Here is a 7046-nt window from a genome sequence, read left to right as displayed (position 1 = left end):
AGGGAGGTCATACAGGCACGTGGAGGCCACACACAATACGGAGCCTCATTTTGACTTGTTTTAAGGACATTACATCAAAGTTGGATCAGCCTGTAGTGTGTTTTGCACTTTCATTTTGGGGGCGACTCCAAATCCAGGCCTCCATTGGTTAATAAATTTGATTTCCATTGATGATTTTTGTGTGATTTTGTTGTCAGCACATTCAACTTTGTACAGAACAAAGTATTCAATGAGAATATTTCATTCATTCAGATCTAGGATGGTTATTTGAGTGTTCCCTTTATTTTTTTGAGCAGTGTATTTTTCTGCGATATCTGTGCATCATGAATCGTGGTATGTGTAAAAGTAGCCAGGGCCAGGGTCCACAAAAACCTGGAGCCGACCCTGCATAGGGTGACTTCTGACTTTTACTTTAAGGCCACATTCACATGTTGAGTATTTGTTGAGTTTTTTTACCTCAGTATTTGTAAGCCAAAACCAGGTGTGGGTGATAAATACAGAAGTGGTTACATGTTTCTATTTTCCTCTGACTGTTCCACTCCTGGTCTTGGCTTACAAATACTGAGGTAAAAAAACTCACCAAATGCTGAATGTGTGCACATGGCCTAAGGCTGGACAACACCTTTAAATTTGTTGGACCCGACCCACTCTGCCCCAACAGATGATATCAGGGAAGGAAAGATCAGGCATGTTGAATTTCAACACACCCAATCTTTTGTTCTTATTTACAGTGCCTTCTTACAGATCCATACTTTATTTCAGGTTTTTTTCACCATTAAAAAATAGCAGTACATTTAAGTTGTTTTATTTACATTTTTTTTTATGTGCAGATGGAGATTTTTTTTCAATATGCAGCAAGTTTTAATTGATCAGTGCTGTCATAGTTGATTGTGTTTATTACCGCAGTGTGAACGAGCTCTAATATTGAAAGCAGGGGCATACATAGAAATCATGGGGCCCCATAGCAGAAGTTCTAATTGCCCCCCCAAAAAAGAAGATCAAATATCCCAACTTTCCATCCTTTACATAGCAATTTTCCTCCTGCTGAAGTCCTAGATTCCTCTTTCATTGACCCCATAAAATATGATGCCAACAAAAGTGTTCGCCGAACACAGTATGAGACCCCCACAGTGAATTCCTCCACATTAGCCTCCACATGCACAGTATAATGACCCTACTGTACCCCACCTCAACTCCCAGGGCAAAGTATGGCGACCCTAACACAGTATGATCCCCATACAAAGCCCTCGATGCAGTATAATGGTCCTACATACAGTATAACGGACCCACACTATATAATGGCCCGCACTAGCCTTCCATACAGTATGATGGACCCCAAACAAAATTTCACCCTGTATAATTGGTTGTATACAGTATAATGGCCCCACATAGCCTTCCATATAGTATAATGTACCCCCATAATCCTCCATATAGTATAATGCACTTCCCATTGTCCTCCATAGAATATAATGCACTCTCCATGGTCCTCCATAGAATATAATGCACTCTCCATGGTCCTCCTTAGAATATAATGCACTCTCCATGGTCCTCCATAGAATATAATGCACTCTCTATGGTCCTCCATAGACTATAATGTACTCTCCATGGTCCTCCATAGACTATAATGCACTCTCCATGGTCCTCCATAGACTATAATGCACTCTCCATGGTCCTCCATAGACTATAATGCACTCTCCATGGTCCTCCATAGAATATAATGCACTCTCCATGGTCTTCCATAGAATATAATGCACTCACAATGGTCCTCCATACAATAAAATGCTCTCCCCATGGTCCTCCATAGAATATAAAGCACTCGCCATGGTCCTCAATATAATAAAATGCTCTTCCCATGGTTCTCCATATAATGCACTTGCCATGGTCTTCCCTTGTCCCTGGCAGGAAAACCGCATGTAAAATCTGCATGCGTTTTTTCTGCCAGGGAGCTGCAGAAACGCTCAGGAAAAATCCGGAGCATTTCTGCATTGTGGGCACATAGCCTTAGTGCGGGTCTACTGGTGAGGTCTTTGCAGAAAATAGATTCCCCAACAAATTACAATATGTGAACACACCCAGATACAGATGCAACTGGCAGTTACTCTTCACTAATATCACACCAAGCTTTACAATTATAGAATTGAAAATTCAACCCGTAGTTCTCAAACAGTTTTATTAAAATACATATATAAATAACAAAAAGGAGAAAGATATAAATGCCTTTATACATAAAAATATATAACAATGAACTTTGCAAATCAATGTGGAGTTAAGCCAAATTGGAAATTAGTGACAATGAAAGTAAAAACCTTTTGTATCCAAGTCCCCAGCGCTTTAGTTGTAAAAATTGTTGAAAAATTTGATTTCTGTATTTACTGTGAAATTCCTCTCTCATTAAATACATTGGAGGATACAAGAGCGTGGTGTTATGGTTAATTTTTTAATATCTAGATATCATTATTAATTTAGAATTTTTTTTTAATATTTTTGCTATGTCTGAAGTCTGCTTGAGTGTATTCTGATTTTACATTGTGGAATGTCTGACTAAGATACTTGTTTCCTGTGAAGTCCTTGACAAGAAGGTTTACACTGGATCAAGGGAAATGTGTTTGTTACTTATAAGTCTATTTCGGTTTCCTGTTAAGTTGTATGTAACAATGAAGTTCTGTTCTGTCTAGCTAATAAATATGGTGAGTCTTTCTTGCCACACCAGAAGACTCTACCTGCTGACAATGAATGTCACATGTATTCTGTCTCTCTTCCTTCATCGATGAAGTATCTTAATTTGAATGTCACTGGCAATGTGAAGACCCTTTGCTGTCTATTCCAAAGTTCTCCTTAAAAACAAAGAGGGTCTCCGTAACAGTGGTTATATACCCTACAACCAGAAGACATTCGATCTGTTAGCCCTGACATATACCAGGGGCAGAGAAGTGGTGTACACGTGAGCCATCCAGACCTCACTGAAGGAGAGAGGTCTCTCCAGCTGAAATGACTAGTGCCACAAGAGGCTGCCTGTGGGGCTCCCAGCAAGATGACATGGTGCCTGGAAAAAATGAAAATAGGCCAAAGGTGCAGGAGCTGTGAAACCACGCTACGATGTCCCCAAATGGCAACAGAAGACACCTGGATCTTCTGTCTGGATGCTTGGGAAAGAAAGAGAAAAGATAGGAGAAAATAGGCAGCCAAAGTGTCTGCAGCAGTGCAACACAGGCAGGAGCCCAGGAAAGAAAACTCAGGAAAATAAACCTCTCCTCAAGTAAACGCTGTGAAAACTGCTTGATGGGAGAAAAATCCCATTCTCTGACCCCTCCACTGTCCCCCAAACTGGGTGGGTTAGGTCGGAGTGGTATCATGCCACCGTATAGTCAGACCAAAATTTGCAAACTAGTTGTGAGAAAAGCCTCATTTAGTGAGACTACCCAGCAATTCGGAACCCTTGGAGCAGAAGCCAGTGGAGGTTGACCAGAAACTGGAAAAAAAGAGGCCGCCGGTCAGAGAAAAACGGCAATGCCCCAGAAAAAAGCAAAGAAGGGGGCTGTAAAGCTCGAGATGGGAAAGGGGGAAAAACCCTTGCCCGAAGGAAATATAAAGTGGCAGACCCCCCCTCCCTGAGGACAGACTCTAGCAAGCCAATAGAAATGGAGAGAAGGGAGGAGGGATTATACTCATCTATCTAACATCATTGGACACCCACAGTGCCACCCCTTTGATGTTCTCACATGGATTGTGGGGACACCAGCACTCTACTTGGTGGAGAGACGATCAGTGATGATATGGCATCAGCAGGGAGGTCCTCTCCTGTGGAGTGCACGGGATGGTGGAGAAAAAAAAAGGGGGAAATTCACAAAACCTAGACTAAAACAGAAAAAAAAATAATGCAGATGACTCAATACAAGTCGTGCCTGACTCTTATGGACACTAGGCTAAAAATGAGCTGCATAGTGTCCGAGAAGAGGATATAGCCCATTATGTGGAGACAACATGGTTTTGTTTCAGATCGTTTCGAGCCTCCAATTGGCCCAGAGTCCTGTGTGTCTAATACTATTAATGAAAAAAAACAGGTTTATGTGCAAAACAGGAGTCACTCCTCACCAAGCACCCCCTACAGGGAGAGGGTCTCATGGAAATAACAGTAATCCCTCATCACCCCCTTCCCTTACACATAGCCCATGCAAGTAACACCACCCTCTTCTCCACACAGCACCTTTTAAGTAGCCCCCAGGCATAACATTATTATTATTATTAATTTATAAAGCGCCATTGATTCCATGGCGTTGTACATAAGGGGTTACATACAAAATAAGAATATCACTACAGTAAACAGACTAACAAAGATAGACTGGTACGGAGGGAAGAGGACCCTGCCCTTGCGGGCTTACATTCTACGGGAATGGGGAGGAGACAGTAGGTTGGGGGGTTGCAGTAGTAGTAGCTTCGGCGTTGTTGAGGAGGCAGCGGGTCATGGCAGGCTGTAAGCTTGTTTGAAGAGATGGGTTTTCAGGTTCCGTCTGAAGGATCCAGATGTGGTGGATAATCGGACGTGTTGAGGCACAGAATTCCAGAGGATGGGGGATATTCGGGAGAAATCTTGGAGGCAATTGCGTGAGGAACGGATGTGTGGAGGAGAGAAGGAGGTCGTGGGAGGACCGGAGGTTACGTGAGGGAATATATCGGGAGATTAGTTCAGAGATGTACGGAGGAGAGAGGTTATGGATGGTTTTGTAGGTCAGTGTTAGTAGTTTGAACTGGATGCGCTGGGCAATTGGGAGCCAGTGAAGCGATTTGCAAAGGGGCTTAGCAGAGGAGTAGCGATTAGATTTTAGAAAGGCAGATTTTAAGAGACTCAGAAAGAGAATAGGAGGGATCCAATGGCTGGATGTCCTTAAGGACAAAAATGTCCAGGAAGGATGGGAAATTTTTAAAAATGAGATTCTCAAAGCACAATCGTTAACAATCCCGAAAAGTAGGAAGAATGGGAAGCATTTAAGGAAACCAGGATGGATGAACACAGAACTTAAACACATGCTAAAAAGAAAGAAAGAAATGTTTATTAAATGGAAAGAGGGAGGCATATCTAAAGAAGATTATAATGCAGTCTGCAGATCCTGCAGGGCACGTATCAGGTTAGCTAAAGCGGACAATGAATTAAGGCTTGCAAGAGATGTCAAAAGCAATAAAAAAGGATTTTGGGGGTATGTCAAAAGTAAAAGAAAAGTCAAAGATGCTATAGGATTTTTACAGGATGAAAATGGAGAAATGGTAAGAGAGGATGTTGAGAAGGCCGAACTTTTTAATTCCTATTTTGCATCTGTTTTCTCTCAGAAAGAAAATGTAACATCAACTGATCTTCACTGTCCTTTTAAAGGAATAGAGGAATCCAAGTTATCTGTAAACAGAAAGATTGTGAGGGAATATTTAGCTAACATAAATGAGTTCAAGTCTCCAGGTCCAGATGAATTACACCCCAGAGTACTGAAGGAGATCGTAGAAGAAATTTTAGAACCACTCTCCATAATCTTTGAAAATTCTTGGAGAACAGGAGAAGTCCCAGAAGACTGGAGAAGAGCAAATGTTGTTCCTATGTTCAAAAAGGGGAAGAAGGTGGACCCAGGGAACTATAGGCCGGTGAGTCTGACTTCTATACCAGGAAAGATCTTTGAACAAATTATTAAACAACATGTATGTAAGTACATGGATAAGAATGAAGTGATTAACCAGAGTCAGCATGGGTTTGTAACTAACAAGTCATGTCAGACTAACTTAATTTCCCTCTATGACAGAATCACTGACTGGGTGGATCAGGGAAATGCTGTAGATATAGTATATCTTGACTTCAGCAAAGCATTTGACAAAGTATCTCACACCATCCTTATTGAAAAAATGACCAAGTATGCAATGGACCAGGCAACTGTTAGGTGGATTCATAACTGGCTTAGTGATCGGACTCAAAGGGTGGTTGTAAATGGCTTCACATCCAGCTGGATGAATGTCTCAAGTGGGGTACCACAGGGCTCTGTCCTGGGACCTGTATTGTTCAACATCTTTATCAATGATTTAGATGAAGGAATTGAGGGTAAACTGATTAAATTTGCTGATGACACAAAGCTAGGAGGGATAGCTAATACTAGAGAAGAGAGAGAGAGGATTCAAAAAGACCTAAATAAACTGGAGCAGTGGGCAGCAACCAACAGAATGGTTTTTAACAGGGAAAAATGCAAAGTACTACATCTGGGCAATAAAAATGAAAAAAGCATATACAGAATGGGAGGAATAGAGCTAAGCAACAGTATGTAACGGGTCTGGGAGGCGGAACCTCTGGGCTACTATACAAGGGAGCGGTCCTTGTAAGGGAGCGGGTGGCGACCAGGCAGGCAGTCACAGCAGGTGACCGGGACAGTCTCTGGGTGTACGGGCAGGAGGTCACGGCAAGTGATCAGGGCAGTCTCTGGAAGAACGGGCTGGAGGTCACGGCAAGTGACCGGGGCAGTCTCTGGAAGAACGGGCTGGAGGTCACGGCAAGTGACCGGGGCAGTCTCTAGGTAAAGGGTAGGTACGACCTGTGATGGCTGAACCTCCAGGTAGGCTAGCAAGGCAGATGGAGGATGTGTGCTCCCAGGTGAGCAAGCGAGAGTCTCTGGAATAGCAGGTGGTCACAGCACGTGACGGAGGAGCCTCCAGGTAGGCAAGCAGGCAGGTAGCGGAGAAGCGCTCCCAGGTGAGCGGGCAAGAGTCTCTGGAATAGCTGGTGGTCACAGCACGTGACAGCGGAGCCTCCGGGCAGGCAAGCAGGCAGGTAGCGGAGAAGCGCTCCCAGGTGAGCGGGCAAGAGTCTGGAATAGCTGGTGGTCACAGCACGTGACAGCGGAGCCTCCGGGCAGGCAAGCAGGCAGGTAGCGGAGAAGCGCTCCCAGGTGAGCGGGCAAGCTGGTCCATAGACAGACTGACCGGAGTTGTAAGGCAGACCGTCGGACCTCAGGCAAGCAGGCAGGTAGCTGATGTGCGCTCCCAGGTGAGCGGGCAAGTTGGTCCTTAGACAGACTGACCGG

This window comes from Phyllobates terribilis, unplaced genomic scaffold, assembly GCF_046119375.1.
Source record: "Phyllobates terribilis strain yellow unplaced genomic scaffold, ASM4611937v1 Scaffold_9__5_contigs__length_417890890, whole genome shotgun sequence".
Classification (NCBI taxonomy): domain Eukaryota; kingdom Metazoa; phylum Chordata; class Amphibia; order Anura; family Dendrobatidae; genus Phyllobates; species Phyllobates terribilis.
Note: the sequence above shows the minus strand (reverse complement) of the source record.